Below are 24,205 nucleotides of genomic sequence, written 5' to 3'. Positions count from 1 at the left end.
ATAATGCCCAGCAACAAGGGGAGAGCAGCTTGGCTCACTACTCCATGATTAGACTGCTCATCTCATCTGGAAACATCTTCAAAGACACACTGAGAATAATGTTTAATCAAATCTCTGCATCCCTCATTGTTCTGTGATATAAAAATGAAATGAATCTTTGCAGTTGCAGCTAATAACCACTTTGTACCTCTCTGCCAGCATCAAAGCCAGCATGCCAAGGGAGCAACAGGGATAGAGAGATGGACAAGATCATGGGCAAATACATGCTTTCCTTTGAGTTTTAAACTTTCCAATTTCTCACATATTTGCTTACCTCATTTTATATGGAAACTTAGCCTTTTTATTGTTTCCTAAATTTGAACACCTTTGAAGGTGAGCCTTCCCACTAAAATATGCTGTGAAGCAAGGGCTGTCTTGGATGATGATCTGCCGTTTCTTCTTCTTCCTCTTCCTCTTCTTCTTCTTCTTCTTCTTCTTCTTCTTCTTCTTCTTCTTCTTCTTCTTCTTCTTCTTCTTCTTCTTCTTCTTCTTCCTCTTCCTCTTCCTCTTCCTCATCCTCATCCTCTTCCTCTTCCTACTTTTTCTCCTTCTCCTCTTTCTCCTCCTTCTTCTTTTCTTCCTCTTCCTCTTCTTTTTCCTTCTCCTCTTCTCCTTCCTCCTTTTTCCTTCTCCTCTTCTTCTTTCTCCTCTTCTTTCTTTTCCTCCTTTGCATCCTCCTTCTTCTTGCAGAGCAAGTCTGAAGATGTAAAATATGACCTTAATTTAGGAGGCATAAAGAACTATATCAATTTGGTATGGGTCAATTTCTTCTCTCCATTATCCTTACTTCAGACACATAGAGTTAAAGATGGCAGTATCAAACTCTAGTATTCCCGGAGCCAAAATGAACCATTCCTCCTATCAGGGTGTCTGTGTGAAGAGCTTCATCAGGTGGAGGAGATTTGAGTGACAAATCTGGTATTAGCTTTCAGGATGGTTGTCCTTTGCCATCAGCAGTTGTTAACCTAACCATTTTACAACCAATGGGGCTGAGCTGTATTGAGTGTAGCATTTATCCTGGTTCCCAGGGTACATTCCTTAGATGCAGTTCACTGAGAGACCAATACTCAGGTCAACCTTCTTTATCTGGCCATCCTGAACTCTGGAAATCATTTCTTCATAGAAAAAGACTATTTAAATCTCCCCTCTGCCACACAGTCATTTGAAAGTTGACAATCTTTAGAGTGATATTTGCCCTTGGATAGATAAAAAATAAAAAAAAATGCTTTATTTGAGAATGAATTAATTATTATACTTTATTAAATAATGGTAGAGATGGATGGGAAATTCAAGAACTCAGAAGAAGGCAAGCCCACAAGAGGAAGTACAACTAGATAAGCAAAATATCAAAGCATAATGGCAGACCTCAGGAAAACCTGAAGAATTTATCTCTTCTTTTCTCTTCAGTATGTGCAACTCAGTTTAACTTTGGGGAATGACACATTCCAAAGAATTAGCATCCAGAACAATTTCCTGTTCTAATAAAAATGTTCTTCACTGGTATTATTCACTAAAATAATAATTAACCACATTTAGTGTTGGCTAAAAGAATGTGGCGGGCATCAGTTTTAATTGATTTAAGTGAAATTGTTTAGCTGTGTGTAACTGCCAGTTGCCATATTAATCAATAGAGTCTTAAAGTTTTCTTTCCATGAGTTTTTATAGAATTTATGTTTAGGTAGAAAGGTATGTGTTGAAGTGTGGTGCTCTTATAGGTAAGGTTACTATTGGTGTGGTGAAACACCGTGACCAAAAGACACTCAGAAGGAAAAGGCCTATTTGATTTATAGTCCCATATATCAGTTCATAACCAAAAGCAGTGAGGACAGGGACCCAGGCAGGCTAGCTACCTGGAGACAGAACCTGATGCTGTGGTGGGTGCTGTTCACTGGCTTGTTCCTCATGACTCATTCAACCTGCTTTCTTATAACACCCAGGACTACCAGCCCAATATGGCCCCACTTACAATAGTTTGAGCCCTCCCCCATCAATCACTATTTAGAAAACGGCATACAGGCTTGCCTTCCTATAGCCTGATGTTATGGCTTTTTTTTTCAATTGTAGCTCCCTCTTCTCTGATGAGTCTGATTTGTGTCAAGTTCACATAAAACTAGCTATTACAAGTGTAAGTTCTGCCATCTCTATATTGCATTTCCCTTAGCTGATTATAATATATCATCACCTCCAATTACTCCCTCAAGTCAACTGTGCAATAAATAAACAGATGCCAGTAACCTATTCAGAAAGTTCTTACCTGTGTCTATAAACCAAAGTGTGCTCCCTAATTTTCCCTCTAGCATTTTAGGACAGCAGATCTTACGCTGTGGTCCTCAATTCATTTGTAATGGAGTTTTATGCAGGATGAGAGGTAAGAATCTGTTTTCATTTTTTCTGCATGTTGGAGTCCAGGTTTCACAGCAATCTTTGTCGAAGATTTTGTATCTTCTCCAGTGACTGTTTCTGGTGTTTTTGTCAAGGATCAAATGGTGGTAGTTGAATCTGGTGGGTTATATCTGAGACCTTTATTCTGTTATACTGATCTTTGTGTCTGGTTTTGTGTCAGTGTTGCTGTGTTATATTCATTACTATGGCTTTGTAGTATAACTGGAGATCTGGTAGTGATAACTCCAGCAATATTCCCTTAAGAGGCTAATACAGTTCTAAACCTATCCACACCAACATAGTTATACCCAATTTCATAAGACAAATGCTACTAGATACATAACTATAAATTAACCCCAACAACTCGATGATAGGAAACTTTAAGGTTACACTCTCACTAATACATGTTATCCAGTAAAAGCAAGAGAAGCTCTGGCACAATGACATCATAAATCAAACAGACCTGCAGATGGCTGTAGAACCTTCTACCCAAACAGTGTAGAATACTGTTTATCCAGCATCATGTGGAACTTTCCTTAAAGCAAATGAAAATTTAGGATGCAAGGCAATTCTCAACATATACAGGACACTTGAAACAACTTCTTGTATTTTATGACACCACAGTGGAATAAAGACAGACATCAAGACTGGGTTGAAATTACCTCTGGGTATGTTTTAGATCAGAGAAGCCCTGAGGCACCTACAAAAAGAGAAGTGACTGACATTGATTTTGATTTCTCACCATAGCTAGATGGTAAGACCTTATTGATAAATAATGATGATGATGATGATGATGATGATGATGAGTAAAAAAAAAATCAGTCAATTTAGTCAAGGAAACGGTGTCTTGGCTAAACCAGGACATTCTCCTTGGTGGCTATTTTTCATAGGCCTGGAAAGTGCTTTGCAGACTGCCTGGGAAAAAGACATGAATGGTTTTATCCAGCTGTGCAATCTGAGGGCTACAGTATCAACCTGCCTCCCAAGAGTTACCCACTTGGGTAATAGTGACATAACAGGTATAGGGAAAACCAACTGCGTTCTTTATTGATTCTGAGACCCATTCTGTAGGAGGAATTCACACCTAGTACTGTAAATTTGATCTGATGAGACTTCTACAGTCATTTCTAGTGACGTATCTGAGTTAATTCACACCTAGTACTGTAAATTTGATCTGATGAGACTTCTACAGTCATTTCTAGTGACGTATCTGAGTTTCGTTAAAATATATGCTCTGGGCATATTTCAGGTGATGTAAATTTAAAAAGGCAAAGAGTTTTTATTACATTTTATCTAGAATGTTTTCTGGAAGTGAAATCATGAACAGGAGGTCCTGTTACCTGCCATCTCTAGGAACTCCATCCCCATATGTCCTCCATCCCTTACCGGAAGCAACTTATTGATGTCACTATTGAGTATTCTAACCATTGCAACCTTGGCCACAGATATACCTGGGAAGCCAGTCTTGACTGTGAGTCCCTGCATCTATCCCAATATTACAAAAACTCCAGATCCTCTTTCCTGCATCTTCTAAAAGCTGGAATTTCAGTCCTGTGTGAGGCTACAGGGGAGCTGGCTATGCTCTTAAGAGGTGAACTTTCCAAGGTGTTAAATAAAATGCTTGGGTTTAATCAGTTAACTCTGTCTGCTGTAGATGGCCATGGGTCCCTCAAAGCCCTTGCTCCTGTTTTATTTGAATCTTTCTTCAGATCACACACACTCTCCATATAACTTAGTAAGACCTCTGAGAATACAAGGTTTTACATCGTTAAATATATGCGCATTCCACAATACTTGAAGGCCCCATCACACAGCCTCTGTGTCTCTGTCTCTGACTCTCCCTCTCCTCCTCTCTCCTCACCCCATGCCCTCTCTCTGCATATCTACGTTTTAACTTCACCTCTGCTTCCACCACTAGGCTGAATGCTGAGCTTGAGGTCTATGTTCTTATTCTGGCCTGGCCTGGGATCCTGGACGTTTCCCTCTCATGTGCTGTCAAATAAACACCTCAGACACCATGTGTGTCTCACATGTGATTGCTCACATGTGAGGGGAACGCTTATGATCACAGTCAGAACAAGAGGTTGCTACTTGATTTTTATTTCCTTTCATTTTTATTTACTTTACCAGGCATGCAGAGTCTATTGTGACATAAGTAAAGGCTTCCTGCAGCCAGAAAGAGGACCCAAAGTGAGCTGCCCACTATTTGCAGTGTGAAGAAACCTTGTGAATGAACTGACTCCTACATTGATTTCTTAACTGTATTTTCACTTAAATGACCTCGATTTTAGTATTGACATTCATATATTTTTTTATGTGTAGTATGAGCTAGGCTATAATTTCAAATTTTATCATCTGAAATGATCACTTATCAATAATTGATGATTCAATTTTACACTGTTAATCAAATAATAACTGTCAGTTAAATAATTTTTCCAAGACACAAATTCACTGTTACCTTTTCTTTTCCATTTTTCCATCACTATGTGCCTAGAACGGAAGGAGATAGATTCAATTCTATACAAAAATAACCATTAAAAAAGGAAATTTTGCTGACTAAATATCAGTATACCACTAGCATATTACTTATACAAATTTAAAAAGGAAAATGGCTGAAAAGGGTGGAAATGAGGATGTTTACCTCCTGCAGTTTAATAAACAAACAGTAAGCTCTCTCCAAAGAATGTCACGTTTACCATTTCATTTCCTCTGGGCTTTGAGAGTAATGTTTAATTGAAGATGGAAACCCTCTTGATGAGAAACCTCTTGCAAGTGTTAAATCGTAAACAAGAGGCTTCCCTGGCCTTCCTCAATGTGGCCCTAGGGGCTAGAGGATAAAATCCAGGCAAAGATTTATGAGTAAAGAGAAAGCAGACAGCTTTGTGCCAACGGGCTCCTAACTCACCTGTTCCACAGATTTGAAGTTTAAATTGTTTCATGTTCAAATTTTTATTTGTTCTTGTTATATGATGTTATCTCATCCTTAAATTATTTTTATAAGTAATGGGTAGAATTTCAGTATTCTTACCTACCCGCCTTTGTTGTTGGCTTGGCCTTGAAAGAACTACTTCCCTAAACACTCTTTTAATAGAAATGGGACCTTTAAGGCCAATGACTCTCTGAGATTTTACATCTAGTTCACTCAGTCTGTCCTATATGTAGAGGGATGACTAATATGTCTGTCAACCCCTTGTTCCACAAAAGATCATTGCCTATCCAAGCATGTTAAAATTCCTATCCAGAGTCAACTCTACGGTGGCACATGTCTATTACGGCACAGCTCAGTAATTTAAAGGTGGGCTTGGTTGTTCAGCAAGATCCAGTCTCAAAAGAGCAAGCACTTGGTTGGGCAAACATAAGGACCTTAGGATTCTGAGAGTCACGTACAGTGCAGTGCAGTGGTGCATGCCTGTAACTCCAGCACTGTGTGTGCAGAAAGGCAAAATGACAACCTTCATGTTGAGCAAGAGAGAGACTGTCTCAAGAAATGAGGTAAAGAATGATAAAAAAAAAAGAGGTGTCTAAGGTTGATGCATTCACAGGTAACACATACAGGGAGGACGAGAGGGAGGGAGGGAGAAGGGAGGAGGGGAGGGAGGGGAGAGGGGGAGGTTGGGAGTGATGGGGAGGGGGGGGAAGGTAGGAGGGAGGGGAGAGGGGAGGAGGGAGGAGGGAGAGGGAGAGGAGGGGGAAATAGAAAGGAGTGGGGGAGGAGGGAGGGAGGAAGGGAGGGAGAGAAGAAACCAGAGTAAAATACACTTTCCTATTCTTGTTGGAAATTGTGGAAGTTGTGCCTGGGTAGAAATCTTCTCTTTGCCTTCTTGATAGACAGTGTCTGTAACTCTGATACTTTATCCAAAAGACTGACAATCATGTGCTTTCTCTTAGTCCAAGCTCTGTCCTAAGCCATTCTGAGAGCATGAATGAAGTAAATACGGAGCTAACCGAGCAGAGGAAATTCTGAGGGAGAGTGTTTCTGAGGTGCAGCAGTGACTTTAATTATGTGGGTCAGATTATGCGGTCATTCTTCTAGAAAGAATAACACTGAAGAAAGGAAGGAAGCTTGTAGAAATGACCTGGGAACCCACAGTGACAGGTCACCCTGATATTTATTTTCTGACTATTACCAGTTGCCACATTCAGGCCAAGACAGCTGCAGAAAACTGGGATAAGATGTGTAGAGACTTGGCCATCACATTTTGGCATTCTAGTTCTACAGAAAAGAAAGTCTGCAGAATCCCTGTCTTTGCACATTTGAACCAGCCTTTTCTTTTTCCTACCTTTTTTCTTTTTAAGAAACAAATTTTGGCTTTCAGAAATAAGGTCTTCAGACTGGCCTTAAACTCCTGATCCTCCTGCCTCCCCCCCCATCCCCCCCCCTCCCCCCGTACCCAAACATGAGTCAACACACCAGGCCTATGACTGGAACCTTGCTCCATCTTGTATGGTTGACCTCCCTGGGGAATCTCAAGAAGGAATCAGAGTTAACCTCAGTGTAAGGAAAGGTCACACACCACTTCTGCATTTCAAATCCCAGGCTTATCTAAATGAAATTTCCTGTGGTTTCCTATAGTGCCTGCTGCTGAAAATGATGTGCAGAATTCATCAGACCAGTTACAAAGCTGGGGTGGGGGGTGGGTAGGGGAGGGGAGTGGGGGGTGGGGGTAGGGGTTGGGGGTGGGGGTGTAGGAAATGAAATGAGGCAACACTTAGGGGAGAGTGAGGAGGCTTTGTGGTACTAGAGGCTGGGCCACAAGAATCCCAAGCGCCACGCCTGCCTGTCTCTAAAAGCCGGTCCATAAAGCCTTTTCATATCTCCAGTGGCTTCTCACTGTGTTATCAGTGGAGGGGAAGGTTTCTCCCTTTCCTGAGATGTGCCAGAGATGAATACGTTTAGAAGAATAATACTTTAGAAATGCTGTGTAGCTAGTTCAAAAAAAAAATGCAGCAAAGGCTACTGAAACGTCCTTTTATCTGCCTGAGGTGAAAGATATCTTTGGGTTCAGAAAGAATTTTCTCAGTTTTTGATGTAATTGGAGATTTATGCAAACAGAAATGGAGTTGCTAATCCTCTTGAGGAACAGATCAAATGTGGAGCTGAGCCTTATCAGATGATGGTGAATAAGCATTTGATTTTCTCCAATCTGGGACCTTTAGTAGAAAAAGCAGCTGAAGAACACATATAGAAAACCCATTGACTAAGGAAACCCAGACAAAACTCCTAGGATGCCTGTTTTGAGCAAAGGAATAACTATCTTAAGCACTGGACAATGATGTAAGATATTATAATAATTGTTTATAAATATAAAATTTTCTCCAAAAGTAAGTGTGTGTGTGTGTGTGTGTGTGTGTATTTACTTAGGGAGGCTAGAAGATGGCAGCAGATTCCCTGATGCTGGAATTACAAGAGATTGAAAACCCTATCTCTCCCCCTACCTAGGTGGTAGGCATTTAACTCTGATTTTCTTCAGTTTCTCTTAACTGCTAAATAATTTCTCTATTCTGAACTTGAATTTGGAGTATCACAGTCTTGATTATTTAATACAGATACAAAAAAACAAAAACAAAACAAAACAAAAAACTGCAAGCACACACATGTCCACACAGTCTGGTATCTAGAAAGAGACACGTGAGCAGAGGATGCAGGTCTTTGCTCAGGAAAATTTATCTCATTCTGACTCATAGTTAAAAATATAAGAGATGGGGAGATGGCTCCGTTGGCAAAGCGCTCATCCCAGAAGCAAGAGGACCCGAGCTTGCTCCCCAACACCAAGGTAAAAGTCAAATGCAGAGGTGTTCTCCAGGGCTGGGCAGGTGGAAAGAGAAAATCCCTGGTGCTCACTGCCCAGCCAGGCCAGCCTGCGCGGAAAGCCTCAAGCCCCAGTAAGAAAGCCTGCTTCAAAAACTAAATTAAGATCGATAGCTCTTAAGAAATGAAATGGGAGATTGATTTCTCTCCTTCCCAAGGACATGTGTACTATGCATGACACAGGTATTCACATACACATTTGCAAATACCAAAAATATCACTATAACTTTTATATTACACATGGGGGTGGATAAAGGGATGGAGGGAGGGTGGGGGAGAGAGAGAGAGCATATATATGCTATATAGCTATAATATATGCTCTCTCTAAACATACACACACATGTATATGTGTGTATGTATATATATATATATATGTGTGTGTGTGTGTGTGTGTGTGTGTATTCCACCACTAGACATGACCACACACACACACATTCTCTTTGCTGTCTGAATCTCCTTAAGACTCCATTTCTTGTCTGTTTAATGGACTGTACTGTTGTGACAGCCCTTTGCATGGTAGCATCGAAAAGCAAGAAAACCCACCCACTTCACAAAAGCATCTGGTGTGTTGCTTATGTTTTTATCCTCCCCCATGTCTTGCTATGGAAATCCAGATTGAGATTTTAAAGGGAGCAGGAAGAAGGTGAGAAAACACTCCTCCTAAAAGAGACACTATTTTAACTGAAATAAAGAAAGCAGCGAATATTCCAGAATATTATGGAAGCAGTGACAGAAGAACTTGCCACTATCAAGACTGAGAATCACAGGGTAGATCTGGATGAATGATGTTAATATATTCCTGTCTGGTGGGCTGTCTATAAATAGCATCTGCCAGGCACAGGGCGAGTCCTTCGTGATTAGTTTCTCCCTCCTGACTTGCTTCATCATTTGGTACCCTCAGACTCTTGACAGTCACTCCTGCTGATTAGGAGGGATGAGCTGCCCCTTCAGGCTGAAACAGGGCTCTCAGCAAGAAGATGCAGGCTCTACCTAGGTTCCCCAGAGACCCCTGGAGCAGATAAGCACATCTTCTGTGGGGCCACAGAGACCTCTGAGTTCCCAGGGTACAGTGGAGTCACGGTTGACACTTGAAACCTGAAATGACAACTTTTGGAAAGAAAGGCAGTCACTCTGTTCTGATTCTATCCTGACTACTTCTGTGTGCAGATCTCTAGACTCCAGGCTTGCACTCAGCCTCTCAGATACTTCTGATGTACTTGACACTGCCTAGGTCAAATCGGCCCAGGGAGTGGCTCTGGAAAGTGAGTAGCTATAGTGTATACCTTCCTATTAGATAGGTGATGGGGGTGGGTGGGAGAGAAATCCTGGCAGCTGGAGTCTAGATCTGTCTCCCAGAATCTAAATAGGTATACAGATTCTACATGGGCAAACAACTACTTATATAGTCTACTTAGTACTGGATTCTGGTAGAGACAACAGTCTGAAGAAATGATGGCAGAGGAAACACAGCAGGGGATAAGGCAGCCGGGTGTGTGTCTGTCACAGAACAGGAGGCCTTTCCTCCCCACTTGAAAATTAGTAGGTAGCAACTTGATGCTTTACCTGGGACAGTGTTAAGATATTTTTATACTAGACACCCTTGAATATAAGTGTTGTGAAGAAAAAAAGCCCCTGTGGTTCATGATAATCTCCACTTAATTTTACTTAATATTATTTTTTTTAAAAAGGGCAGAGGGGCCAATTAAACAAAGAAGAAAATGCAAGGGATATAGCTTTGGGGCTCGACATTTCTTAGGAAGACAGAAAAAATGTTTCTGGTCTCAGATATTTGCTTTCCTATTGTGGAACTTTCTAGAAAATCACATCTGGACTGTGTGGGCCTGGTTTCTGCATGTGGAATTTAATTATTAATAAAATTCACACTTCTAATGAGCACCTGCTGTCTTCTTTGGGTCAGTCCATTTTTATCAGTTTGGGATGAACATTAATCATGTATGACAAACTTCTATTGGGTTTGATGCATTGCACTTTAGAAAGTTACTCTGAGATAATTTTAGACTCTTAGAACAGTAAAGCATTCCCATATATCACCCACCAGCAAAGCCTCGTGTTAACTCCTTGCATAATTAGAGTATATTAAGTCGAACCAGCAGGCTAACAGCCACATGACACCTTTAATTACATTATAGCTTCTATTGGATAGGCATAACTTCTAGAAATTATAACTAGAAAATAGTCAGTAGAGAGGAAATATCCTTAAGAATAACTGGTCAAAGCGAAGGGTTTAGTAAACTATTGCATGCAAACTCTATGATAGAGAAAGAAAGATGTGAAAACAGAGAGTTTGGGATAGTGTAGGAAGAAATGAAGTTGACTTCTCAGTCAGTAAGAATGACTCAGTAGCCACAGATTCAATCACCTACGTGCCATATACTATGTTGTTAGGTTTGCAGCATCTAAGTCTCCACTTAACAGGGATAGCTCTTTTCTTGTCATTATTTCCTAAACAACAGAGTGTATATAATTATTTGCCTAGAGTTTACCATGTGTAAGGTATCGGGGGTGATCTAAAAATGACTGAAAACATACAGGAGAAATGTGTAGGTGTTATGCCAACATTATCGTTTTAGATAAGGAACTTGGGCAACATGGGCTTTGAGGATCTGAATAGATTCTTAAGCCAAACTCCCAACTATACATACTTTCTTCTGTCTTCCAATTTCCTAGAACATAAATAATAAAATCTTTAGGCTCTCTGAAATGCTATTTTTCATGCTTTTCAAATCTATTATTTACTATAATAAAGTGCCCAAAGCAGGCTACTTTTTAAATGAAAGATGGTTATTTGAGGTCATGATTCTGGAAGCATGAGCATGTCTGTTTATTGACTTCACAGTGACAGAGATCCTAGTATAGCACATAGTTCCTTGTGTTCTCTCTGTCTCTCGTTTTCTCTCTGTCTCTGTCTCTCTGTCTCTGTCTCTCCTTACAGTGTCAACAGAATTCATCCATGGAAGATTCTACTTTTAGGACTCACCTAATCCTAATTATATTACTTACCTTCAAACTACATAGTTGGAATATATTCCCCTATCTACATAAACTTACATTGGTTTAAATTTGAACACAATGAGGCTTATGGGATTGCCAAAATATCTGTCAACCAGAGGAGCTAAGGTGATATCTGGGGTCCCTTGTGGAACATTAGACATCTCCTGAAGGCTGGTTGCCATAGGAACAGTGTGATTAGACCTTTCAGGCCCTCTACACCAGAATGTGGGATGATGTAATCACTGGTGAATGGTGCTCTTAGCAACAGGTCTGTGTAATAAAGTATCTACATATTCCCACAGGGATAGAGTTTAGGGAGTTTCCATGTTACTGAACATGTAGAGCAGTAGACTGGGAGGATGGTATTCCCAGAGGGCATGGAAGCCACACCCTTCTCCTATGTATCTCTTCTGCCTGGCTATTAATGACATTTGTCTTTATATGACAGAGAGAGAGAGAGAGAGAGAGAGAGAGAGAGAGAGAGAGAGAGAGAGAGAGAGAGAAGGAGGGAGGAGAGAGAGAAGGAGGGAGAGAGGGAGGGAGGGAGGGAGGGAGGGAAGGAAGGAAGGAAGGAAGCAGGGAGGGAGAAAGAAAGGAGGACCAGGAAATGTAAAGAAGTGACTTCTCTAAGCTGTTCAATCAGAGATTGATTGTAAGGACCTCTAGTTTGGATCCAAGGCACCCAGAAGGGTGGACATGCTAAGAATTGTTCATCCACTGTGAGGCTCACGACTGGCAACTCCACAACAAAAGACTGAGAATGGAAGCCTTCAGAAATGAAGACTCCAAGCACAAGGAAAATTCTTCATTTTATGTCTAACCCAAGGAAAGAGGTGAATACACAGAGAGGTGCACTAAACATAGTCCGTGGAAGCTCCCAGGATTCAGAAGGGGACACAGACGGGGAGATGAGTTAAATGTTGACACTCCAAACATCCTTTGACTCTTCTAGTGTGAAGAGTTGGTATTTACTTTGTTTTAGATATTAGATTCCATGGTTTCATGTGCACATAAAAATCAATGCAAGGCAGTAGAAGGCTCTTGAGAGAGGGAAAAAAACATACAAAAAGCCCGCAAGAAATTACTTCATGGAGGAATATTGAGAAATTTCAAGGCAGGATGCTGAAGGCACCAGAAGTGTATAGGAACCAATAAATTCAACTTCACAGCATTACAGGGATATTTTTCAAGATGATACCTGCCAAAGAGGAGGCATTGGCTGTATATATTATAGTCTACCCATAATTGTTACAGATTAGTGAGAAGTGCCCAGCCTTGGTTGTAGTCAGGAAAATGAGAATTAGAATCACCATGGAATGCTATGGATACACCCACCATAACGTCTTAAATTAACACTAACTATACCTTCCAAGTATTGGTGATGCTGTGGGTCAGTGAGCATTTGTATAACTCATAAATTTAAATTTGTTCTATGCAAATTAGGTTGGCAGTATTAACATTAATGTATTTGGTCATTTACCAATCCCACTGACAGATCAGTACTGCAGGAACATATTTGCTTTATACATACTGTGCATGTGATATGTCCCCCAGAAGCTCAAATGTTTGAACACTTGGTTCCCAGCTTGGTAGTGCCCTTTGCGGAAGACTGTGAAACCTTCAGGAGGTGGGACCTAGCTTAAAGAAGTGTGTCTTTAGGTGCGGACCTTGAAGTTTAGTGGTGCTGGTACTTCTTGTACATGCTCAGCTTCCTGACTGTGGGTTCAAGGGGACCAGACGTCTCCTGCTCCTGCAGCCATGTTTTTCTACCATGATGGACTATATCTCCTAGAAGGCAAACCAAATAAACCCTTCTTTACATAGTGGCATCTCCTTGGGTATTGTGGTCATAGTAACAAGAAAAACAGTTACTACACACACCTGGATTCACCAAAACAACAGAAGTTTGAGTTTTAAAAAAGCACCCAAGGGGGCTGGAGAGATGGCTCAGTGGTTAAGAGCACTGGCTGCTCTTCCAAACGTCCTGAGTTCAAATCCCAGCAACCACATGGTGGCTCACAACCATCTGTAATGCCCTCTTCTGGTGCATCTGAAGACAGTGTACTTATATTATCTTTAAAAAAGCATCCAAACTGAAAAACACCTAAGCCATCAACAGCAAAAGGAATCAAGTTGTGAAATAAAATTCAATACAACAAAATTGGCATTTTATGCAATGCATACAATGCATCTTGTATTCATCTTGTCAACTAACATGCCAAAAATATGCAAGAATACAAGTATGCAGAGGTAGGCCAGAGGTTGATGGTAGTTGTCTTCCTTGAACACGGTCCACGTTATTTACTGAGATAGGTTCAAGGTCTTAAAGCAGTGCATGTGAACCTATGATATGCCACCAACTAGATGGCACAACCAGTCACAATGCCCAAGGAGATGCCACTATGTAAAGACAGGCATTGAGTTTACTACTTAACTCAGAGCTCACTGATTCTGCGGGTCTCGCTACCAGTGGCCCCTAAGGATCCCTTGTCTCCTGAGCACCAGGGTTACAAGCAGGCTGCCGTGTCTGGAATAGAAGACTCTCTTGGTTGTATAGCATACATATTATATATGGAACCATTTTCAATAGTGTGTGTGTGTGTGGTGTTTGCATACCACAAATAAAGCAAAAATATTAGCATTCTGAAACTAGTTGAAGTAAAATAAATCATGCACTTTGGGAACACCAGCTGAAAAGGGAGGGATGGGCTGTCCCTCGGTAAAACATGCTGAGAAATGCGCTGAGGAACAAAGATAAAATTACGTGAGATTTGCTTTATTCTTGATGCATAAATAAGTGGTACTTGCAAGCCAAGAATGTCGCATTCACATAAGGCACTTTCAGTGTTTTCTTATAATGACATCTTCAGTGCACCATGCAGGGATAGGAGCCCTGAGCCCAAAATGAAAAGCTCTGCACCTTTTCACTTACCTCACACGTAATGAAAATGAGTGACTTAACCTTTTGAGCCAGGCACTCCCTTCTAAGATCAGCATAAAATAATTTATTCGAGATAACCATTTTGAAGATTACTAAAGCTCCCATGTAAAAAAGATTCCATCTGACATATGACAGTTATGATAATGCTTATATTTCTGCTTGGTGGCCTATCATAGGTTGACACATGTAAATACTACTTCAAGACCTTGAACCTATTGTGTGAGGCTTCTCCTGGGGAGACAAGACACAGGCACATCTACTCATCCCAGGTTGGGAATCCATGAAGGACCAGAGTGTGAACCTTCCAAAGCCCAACTTGGTGAGCCAGAGTTTGTTGGGGTTACTAACAGAAGTATGGGTGAGGGTTCTTATAGAATTAGGGACACCCAAAAGCATCTGCATCACCTAAGACTACCCCAACATGGGTGCTGATTTTCAAAAGCTGCAACCCTGGAGTCTCCTGCATGGAGTTCAGAAGGCTCAAAAAATTGGAGTATTGTCTCTGGGGGACTTACTGTTTAGTCTTTCCTTCCCCACCAGACTTTTACTGCTTCCTTACCTTGGACAGAGGCCTTCTTGATTCATGTAAGTTTCAGCCTTTCCAGACCTGTGAAGTTTGTTTAACTCCAGAGTCTGGAGAACCTCCCCACTCCTAAATGGACTGTTTTAATTCAGAGGAACTTGTGATGTAAGAGGGGCCTATGTTGTAGGAAGGTCGAGATGAAGTAATATAAATGGGTTTCTGATGCTGGAGGACACTTCAAAGACACTTAGGTAACTTAATCCCCTAATATTGGAAGCATTTTCAAAGGTGTAAACAGGGATAAAGGAAATCCAGTGGTAGAGTTCAGCCTTCTGGGGAGAGGGGTCCTGGAACTAGAATAAAGGAGAGGGAGCTCATGGGGTGGCATCCTCTGAATATGAGAGGCAGCTACCTGACTGATGCCCTGAATGAAGGAGCAGGGTGACAGACACTGTGGCCTCATCTCTTTTTCCCGCGAATGTTCTTACCTGTGCTTCTCATTGACAAAACTCGGAATAAACTAAAAGGCAAAGGAGCTCTGGAGCCCCCAAACTGGGTAAACATGAAGAGAAGAGAGTAGTCGCAGAGGGAGCTGTCAGAAGACCAAGCAGCATGGTCCCCAAGCACAACACTTGTGTAGTACAGTCCAGTACAATGGAGTCTCACAGTGAGGGAGAGGTTGTTGAGTCTCAAAAGCAGGTAGGAAATTTATAATCAAGGAGCATCCTGGGACTCCGTGACTAGAAAACAAAGAAGATACAGCACCAAGGATGGAAGGCGTGCTCTCTAAGCCAACTCGTTATGATTACTGCTGGCAGCGTCCCACAGCGAAGAGGCGTTGGAAATGATCGGGTGTCATGGCTGTGGCCGTGGCTGTGCATTTATCCCAAGCTGACTTAGCAAGGTTCTTGCTCAGATTCTGTATGGGGAGAGAGGGACGTGCATGGTAATAGCCCAGCTAAAAGGACTAGTTCAAGAGTCTATGTTGATTCCTATGGATCAAAAAACCAAAAACCCCCTCCCCCATTTCATTGATCCTGGGCTATGAAAAGGTTCCTTCATTCTCTCTCTTTCATTCCTCTCTCAATAGTTGATTATCTCCTTTGCAGTAATCTAAAGATATAAGACACACAGGTGGATGAATTCAGGCCTTCATGTTGAAACCTAGAACTCTCTCAAGAGAAGTGCTACAGGTAAGAAAGACTCTGGAAGCAATTCACATAGAGGGCTATGCCTTCTCAGTTTTCATTGGTTCTTGAAGTCAGAGAGATAAGCAAGAGAGGAGAGAAACCGTCAATCCAAGGAAAAACAGTGGTTTGTGTAATAAGTATTATGTATAGAGTCTGAACCCAGAATGAATTAAGCAAAGCGATGGCATGACTTTATTTCTTTAACAAATATGTATCATTTATTTATTATTGGGGTGTGTGTGTGCACGCATGTCAGCATGAATTTAAGTACCTTGTGTTCATGAAGGAGTCTCAGTAGTCCAAAAGAAGGTGTTGGATTTCCTAAAATTAGAGTTACAGGCAGTTTTGAGCTACTTAATATGGATACTAAAAACTGAACCTAGGTTTCAAGGGCTCATAACCACAGTAACAACTATCTCTCCGACCCTACCATGACTTTTCTGTATTGCAAATAGTACTATTAATAAAGTCCATCTACATTTAAATACTGGCTTAAGACATTCCACACATATCTAGTTAATACCATGGAGCAGGGATATAACTTGTGATTCTCATGACAGACCTGTCTGTTAAAATGGTTAACGTTTATATAGTTGGGTGTGGTAGAACTGATGTGTAATCCCATCACTCTGGAGCTGAGGCAGGAGAATTGAGAGTTTAGAGATAAGCTGGGATACATATACAGCTGTTGTGAAGGATTTTAATCTTAGAGTCCAGATAAAGCTTAAACTTGGAAAATCCAGTATTACTAGAATGAAATCAGCCTCAAACCTTTGATCAAATAGTCAATCAGCTATCATGATTTCCCTTCTACAAACTGGTTACTCCAACAAGTCCCCTTACAGTGTGTTTCTGATTGCTAATGGAAACCTGTGGATGATCACATATCTACATTTTGCTCTGAGCTGTCAATTTTCTACATCAACACAGTTCTAACAATAAGTTCTCATTGTTCTCAATAGATTAACAAACATGGAATTTTCCACCAGGAGAGAATTGCCTGAAATACAAAGGGAGCTAAATGATGCAAAGGGAAATATTTAAAATCCCAGGTGGAATTGTTCTTTCCCAAACTGGATTTCAATGTGGTGGAAAATTAACTTAGCTTTGACTAAAAAAAAAATGTTTGGGTTAAAATTGGGGAGATGGCTGGAAAATATAGAAACAAAAGTACTGAGCGACTCATAATAGGAGATGAGCACTACAGATGGAAAGTAGAAATCTAGTCAATAGATAGCTGAAGTTGTTGAGCAAGACACTTGAATGGAAAGATTCAAAAGCAGAGCTGAAAAGGTTCTCAATGGAAGGAAGCATGCTGAGTCTGGAGAGGTGGACCAAGTACTCTGCAAGCTACTGACAAGAAACTTCTCACCTAGAATTATCTGTGTCAAATGCTCAGACCATAATTAGCATGAAAGTATACCATATTATTTCAGACATCCAAAAAGCATTACAAAGGCATTAAGACTTCTGATAGGGCTAAGCAATGCTAATTTTGCAGATGTAGGCAAACGATGGAGTTACGAGGGACATTGGGGTTTCCTGATCTTAAACTCAGTCAAATGATCTTTCAGGTGTTAAGGCAACAGGAGACATGGACGCGTTATGAAGATCAACTGGAATATTCTACAGCTTTGAACAAAATAGAGATAAAACAAGATTAGGAAATCCATGACCCCAAAAAAATCATTGGTAAATATCAAAATCAGGTTTAAAATATTCAGCTCCACGGAGATGGAGAGATGGCTCAGTGATAAGGGCACTTGCTGTTCTTTTAGAGACACTGGTTCAAATCCCAGCACCCACACCCATCTGTAACCCCACTTAGCAGCACCCAACATGGTCTTCTGACTTCCCTGGTATTGAATGCACGTGGTTTGTACACATACATGCAAGCAAAAACACTCATACACATAAAGCAGAGAATTTTAATTTCTTAAAAAAGACATAATCTTTTAGTTTGTGTGTGTGTGTGTGTGTGTGTGTGTGTGTAGGTGAGCATGTAGGTATGTGTATGCATATACCTACAGAGTCCAGAAGAGGGACTTCAATTAAAAGACTATAAGTACAATAAATAACTTTTACAAAATTTAATCATGTTTAGCTTTACAAATAGGAACAGTCGTTTCAAATCTTTAGAAAGTAAATATTAACAGAAAAAGAGAGGTCATGGTATAAAAGCAGAAAATAAACACTAAATTATATAAGCTATAAGGATCAAGCACTTAGTAGAGAGACTATATAATTAAGAATATAAATATAAATGATTATACACAGGCCTTCTTGATTAAGCATTTGTTCTCTTTGTTGGCACAATGACCTTCTATCTTTTTTGACCAAACAGGGCTTGGCACCTAGACTATCAGATAGCTATGCCAGCTTGATCTCAGCTTTTGTTTGCTGCAGACCCCATCCTTCTGGATCTGCCATTTAAATGCCTTTTCTAGTAGGAGGTGTTTCCCAGATTTGGGTCTTGCTACTCCACATCTCTTGTCTAATGAGCTGGGGTCATGCACATTTAAGGTTTTTATTGAGAGAGGTTCACTAATGCCTGCAATTTTGTTGTTTGTTTTTCTGTTGGCTAGGTAACTTGTCCTTTCTCTTTTTCCTCTTATCAGTGGTAAGAGCTAGGAGAGGCTTACATGTCAGCTTTGGCTAGGTGTTTTTTTCTAACAGGATCCGGACTCTAACTTGACCCTCTGCAGAACCAGGATAACCCATCCTGTGCTTGTTGCCTCTGCAGGGGGCTGATGGCCACATTGGTGCAGGCAGAGTCATCCTGAAGCAGTGCATCTTTGCAGGGGCTTGTCTGTCCTCCTGGGGTGTGTTCAGTGTTTCTAGACTGCGCCTGGCTGTTTGAGGAGATGGTGTGGGAGGAGGGGGCTGATGTGGTATGTGGAATGCCTGGATACTGCCTGACTCCCACTCCACACAGGACTGAGCCCCATAACAAAGTCTCATCTGCATCCAAGTAGCAGTAGGTGCCAAGCCTTAAAAACACTGGTCTGACCAATATAGTCCCTGGCCCTGGCACAAAACAAATCTAAATGGAAGAACCGTATATGAAGCCATGAAAGCCAGGGTCACTTACAAATTCACTTTGACAAACTCGTGTGCCTTTGAGAGCACACATCGAGCCACTTGTTTATGAAAAGAAAATTTTCTCTTAGAAAATGTCTTGACATATTCTTTCTGACTGTGAAAGAACTGAGGAGAGTTTTCATCAGAGAGTATGACCCTTCAAAATTGAATTTCAGCCACGTGGAGAGGGAAGCCTTAATACCTCCCAGAAGCTTCTACTTACAAGGACACTTAGAAACCATTTGGGCATTCACCTGGCAAGTGTTCATTTATTTAGGGTTTTATTTATTTATTTAATTTCAATTTCACTCTCTGCACAGAGACATCTTCGGGAAATAGAGATGATTAAGCTGAAACCTTTTCTCTCAAATAATAATTGAGGAAAATTAGTTGCAGATGCCCGGCAGTTGAGTAGATGCACAGCAAATCCTTTTATTCTCAAGGTTAATCTGTAGTACAGGGCTGAAAAGAACACAGAAATCAAGACCTGTACAGCTTCAGTCATGAAATACTGAAATTAACCATAGAGAACGTAAACAGGTTGGCAGAGTTTTCTGAATATTGCCTTTCACCTCAAGGCTCTGACATCGGCTTGACAGCGGCTCGATGCTACTGCTATCAGTTCATTTTACAAATGAGAAACATGAGGTGCTGGCGTAGAGTCACCTGCCCGTGATCCTAGAGTGTGGGTGGTGTTATTAGAATTTGAATCCAGGTATATACATTGTGTGGGGAAAACAAGTTAACTCTAAGTTCCTCTAGGCTCAGAGAATGTGTATCACCTGTTCTGGTTTTAGAATTGGCTACTTTTCCCCCTCCCACCTCAGGTAGGAAAATGAGATCAGAAATCAGGATGTGAATGTAAGCAGGCCATTTGCTACTAGGTATCACTTCCCAAATCCCTCTCTGAGGCATGTTAGAATAGAAATGTCAAAATTAAAGGTTGGGAATTCGGCAGCGGCGGCGGCGGCAGTGCAGCAGTGGCTGGTCCAGCTGAAGGGCCATCAGCAGTGGAACCAAGGCGACACAGGGTCCAGTTAGGCCCGGCGCCCACGACCACTGACCTTCGCTGACCAGCCGGGCTGCAAGCAGCTGCAGATTTGCGGTGCCTTTTGCTGCATGGAAGCCACTTCAGAACTCGGCCTCCCACCAGTCAGGAGAGGCTCACCTCCATCTTGGTTTCGGACTCCAGAGAGATCAGACAGACTGAGGTACACAAACATAACCCGAGGCCAACATCGCGGGGGGCTGAGCCCGACGAGCGTTGGCCTGCACCCAGGCCCTGGGCTGTTCAGGGGGCCATCCGGGTGCCAACCCAGCCAGGAGTTTTTTTTTGCCCTGGCCGGTGCGCGCGCCGCCATTTTGCCTACAGGACCCAGAGTGCTCAGGAGGGCAGAGACCGCTAACAAGCATAGCCTGAGGCTAACAAAGCGGGGGTCTAGGCCCCAACAGGCCCTGGACTGACCCCAAGAACTGGGCGGCTTGGTGGGCCATCTGTGTGTCAACCTGCCCAGGAGGTTGTTAGCCCAGCAGACTCTCCCATCGCTTTCGGGGAATGCGAACGACGCCCGCCATCCTGGTCACCTGGCGGATCCCGCTGACAGTCATAGCCCGAGGGGAACTTTGCTCAGACCTTGGCCTCCCAGGCTTCTGCATGGACCCAGGGCCTGGGCGGCCAGGCTAACCATGTGTGCGACAGCCCGGTTGGGGGATCAGCTGCCCAGCGGAGTGATCAGCACGCGGGTGAGGTCCCTGCAGCGTACACCGTCTGCGCTCCCTGGGGGTGCACACAGGCTCCATCTGGTTCACAGACACAATCTGGGGCAAAGCACACTAGAGCTGCAAGGGCACCCAAGAACACATCAGCAGGCCAGCGGGGAGAAGTCAGTGTGCTCCGGTGAATCCAGCAGGAGCCTTTGGGTGCCTGCTTTGGGATCTGAAAGACCAGGGCCACAGCGCTCGGTCTCCAGGAAGTGCGGGAGACCCAGTGTGCACCCAGAGACAGTCTGGAAGCTCACAGCGCGGCTTGCTCCTGCGGCCCAGAGATTGGGTCCCAGTCCTAAGGCTTCTGGCAGGAGCCCTCAGCTCAACTCTCTCCGCTTCCAGATCCAGATCAGCCTGGGCAGCAAAACCACATCTCCAGGTCCTGCAAGAGGCAAGAGGTGCTTTGGGCGGCCAGCAGGGAGAAGTCGGTGTGCTCCGGTGAACCCAGCGGGCCCCAGCGGGAGCCTTCGGGTGCCTGCTTTGGGATCTGAACGACCAGGGCCACAGTGCTTGGTCTCCAGGAAGTGCGGGAGACCCAGTGTGCACCCAGAGGCAGTCTGGGAGCTCGCAGCACAGCTTGCTCCTGTGGCCCAGAGCTTGGGTCCCAGTCCTGAGGCCCCTGGCTGAAGCCCTCAGCTCAACTGCAACACCCAGGTCCTCTCCAGGTACTGCAAGAGGCAGGAGGGGCTTCTGGGCGGCCAGCTGGGAGAAGTCTGTGTGCTCCCATGAATCCAGCGGGCACCAGCAGGAGCCTTCGGGTGTCTGCTTCGGGATCTGAACAGCCTGGGCAACAGCACCCTGTCTCCAGGCAGTGCAGGAGGTAAGCTGTGCACCAGAGGCCAGCTGGGAAGGGGCAGCTTGCACTGGTGAGTCCAACACTGACAAGACCAACTAACACCAGTGAGAACTAGATGGCAAAAGGCAAACGCAGGAACGTCACTAACAGAAATCAAGGCAATATGGCAACATCTGAACCCAATTCTCCTCTACCAGCATGTCCTGGATACCCCATCACACCAGTAAAACAAGATTTGGATTTAAAATCACTGGTCATGATGCTGGTACAGGAACACATGAAGGACATAATTAAAGAAATTCAGGAGAAAATGGATCAAAAGTTAGAAGCCCTTGCAAAGGAAACACAAAAATCATTGAAAGAAATCCAGGAGAATACAAAAGCCAATAATGAGGAAATGCAAAAAACACTTAAAGAAATACAGGAGAACTTTGGTCAACAGGCTGAGGTCATGAAAGAGGAAACACAAAAATCTCTTAAAGAATTACAGGAAAGCACAAACAAGCAAGTGAAGGAGTTAAGCAAAACCATCCAGGATCTAAAATCAGAAGTAGAAACAACTAAGAAAACTCAAAGGGAGACAACTTTGGAGATAGAAAGCCTTGGGAAGAAATCAGGGGACAGAGATGCAAATATCAACAACAGAATACAAGAGATAGAAGAAAGAATCTCAGATGCTGAAGATTCCATAGAAACCATGGACTCAACAGTTAAAGAAAATGCAAAATGCAAAAAGCTTGTAACCCAAAATATCCAGGAAATCCAGGACACAATGAGAAGACCAAACCTAAGGATTATAGGCATATATGAGAGTGAAGATTTACAACTTAAAGGGCCAGCAAATATCTTCAATAAAATTATGGAAGAAAACTTCCCTAACCTAAAGAGAGAGATGCCCATGAATACACAAGAAGCCTACAGAACTCCAAACAGACTGGACCAGAACAGAAATACTTCTTGTCACATAATAATCAAAACACCAAATGTTCTAAACAAAGAAAGAATATTAAAGGCAGTAAGAGAAAAAGGCCAAGTAACATATAAAGGAAGACCTATCAGAATCACAGCAGACTTTTCACCTGAGAATATGAAGGCTAGAAGGTCCTGGGCAGATCTCATGCAGACTCTAAGAGAACACAAATGCCAGCCAAAACTACTATATCCAGCAAAACTCTCAATCACCGTAGATGGAGAAACTAAGATATTTCATGACAAAACCAAGTTTACCCAATATCTATCCACAAACCCAGCCCTACAAAGGATAATAGGAGGAAAACACCAATACAAGGAGGGAAACGTCACCCTGGAAAAAGCAAGATAGTAACCTTTCATCAAACCCAAAAGAAGTTAAGCAATCAAATTTAAAAAATAACGTCAAAAATGATAGGTAGTAACAATCACTATTCCTTAATATCTCTTAACATCAATGGACTTAATGCCCCAATAAAAAGACACAGACTAACTGACTGGATACGTAAACAGGACCCTACATTTTGCTGCTTACAGGAAACACACCTCAGGGTCAAAGACAAACACTACCTTAGAGTAAAAGGCTGGAAGACAATTTTACAAGCAAATGGTCTCAGGAAACAAGCTGGAGTAGCCATTTTAATATCAGATAAAATTGACTTTCAACCCAAAGTCATCAAAAGAGACTCTGAGGGACACTTTTTGCTGGTCAAAGGAAAAATACAACAAGAAGAACTCTCAATCCTGAACATCTGTGCTCCAAATGCAAGGGCACCCTCTTTCGTAAAAGAAACTTTATTGAAACTCAAGGCACACATTGCACCTAACACATTAATTGTGGGTGACTTCAACACTGCACTTTCCTCAATGGACCGATCAGGAAAACAGAAACTAAACAGGGACACAATGAAACTAATTGAAGCTTTGGACCCATTAGATTTAACAGATATATATAGAACATTCTATACTAAAGCAAAAGAGTATACCTTTTTCTCAGCACCTCATGGTACCTTCTCCAAAATCAACCATATAATTGGTCACAAGACAGACCTCAACAAATATAAGAAGATCGAACTAATCCCATGCCTCCTATCAGATCACTATGGAGTTATGTTGCTTCAATAGCAACAAAAACAACAGAAAACCCACATACACGTGGAAACTGAACAATATTCTACTCAATGATACCTTGGTCAAGGAAGAAATGAAGAAAGAAATGAAAGACATTTAGAATACAATGAAAATGAAGACACAACATACCCAAATCTATGGGACACAATGAAAGCAGTGCTAAGAGAGCCCTATTTATAATTGCCGGATGCTGGAAAGAACCCAGGTATCCCTCAACAGAAGAGTGGATGCAAAAAATGTGGTATATCTACACAATGGAGTACTATTCAGCCATTAGAAACAATGAATTCATGAAATTCTTAGGCAAATGGATGGAGCTAGAGAACATCATACTAAGTGAGGTAACCCAGACTCAAAAGGTGAATAATGGTATGCACTCACTAATAAGTGGATATTAACCTAGAAAACTGGAATACCCAAAACATAATCCACACATCAAATGAGGTACAAGAAGAAGGGGGGAGTGGCCCCTTGTTCTGAAAAGACTCAGTGAAGCAGTATAGAGCAAAATCAGAACAGGGAATTGGGAAGGGTTGGGTGGGAAAACAGGGGGAGGGAAGGGGACTGA

The sequence above is a fragment of the Apodemus sylvaticus genome, chromosome 7 (genome assembly GCF_947179515.1).
Source record: "Apodemus sylvaticus chromosome 7, mApoSyl1.1, whole genome shotgun sequence".
Taxonomy (NCBI): domain Eukaryota; kingdom Metazoa; phylum Chordata; class Mammalia; order Rodentia; family Muridae; genus Apodemus; species Apodemus sylvaticus.
This window is presented reverse-complemented; position numbering follows the sequence as displayed.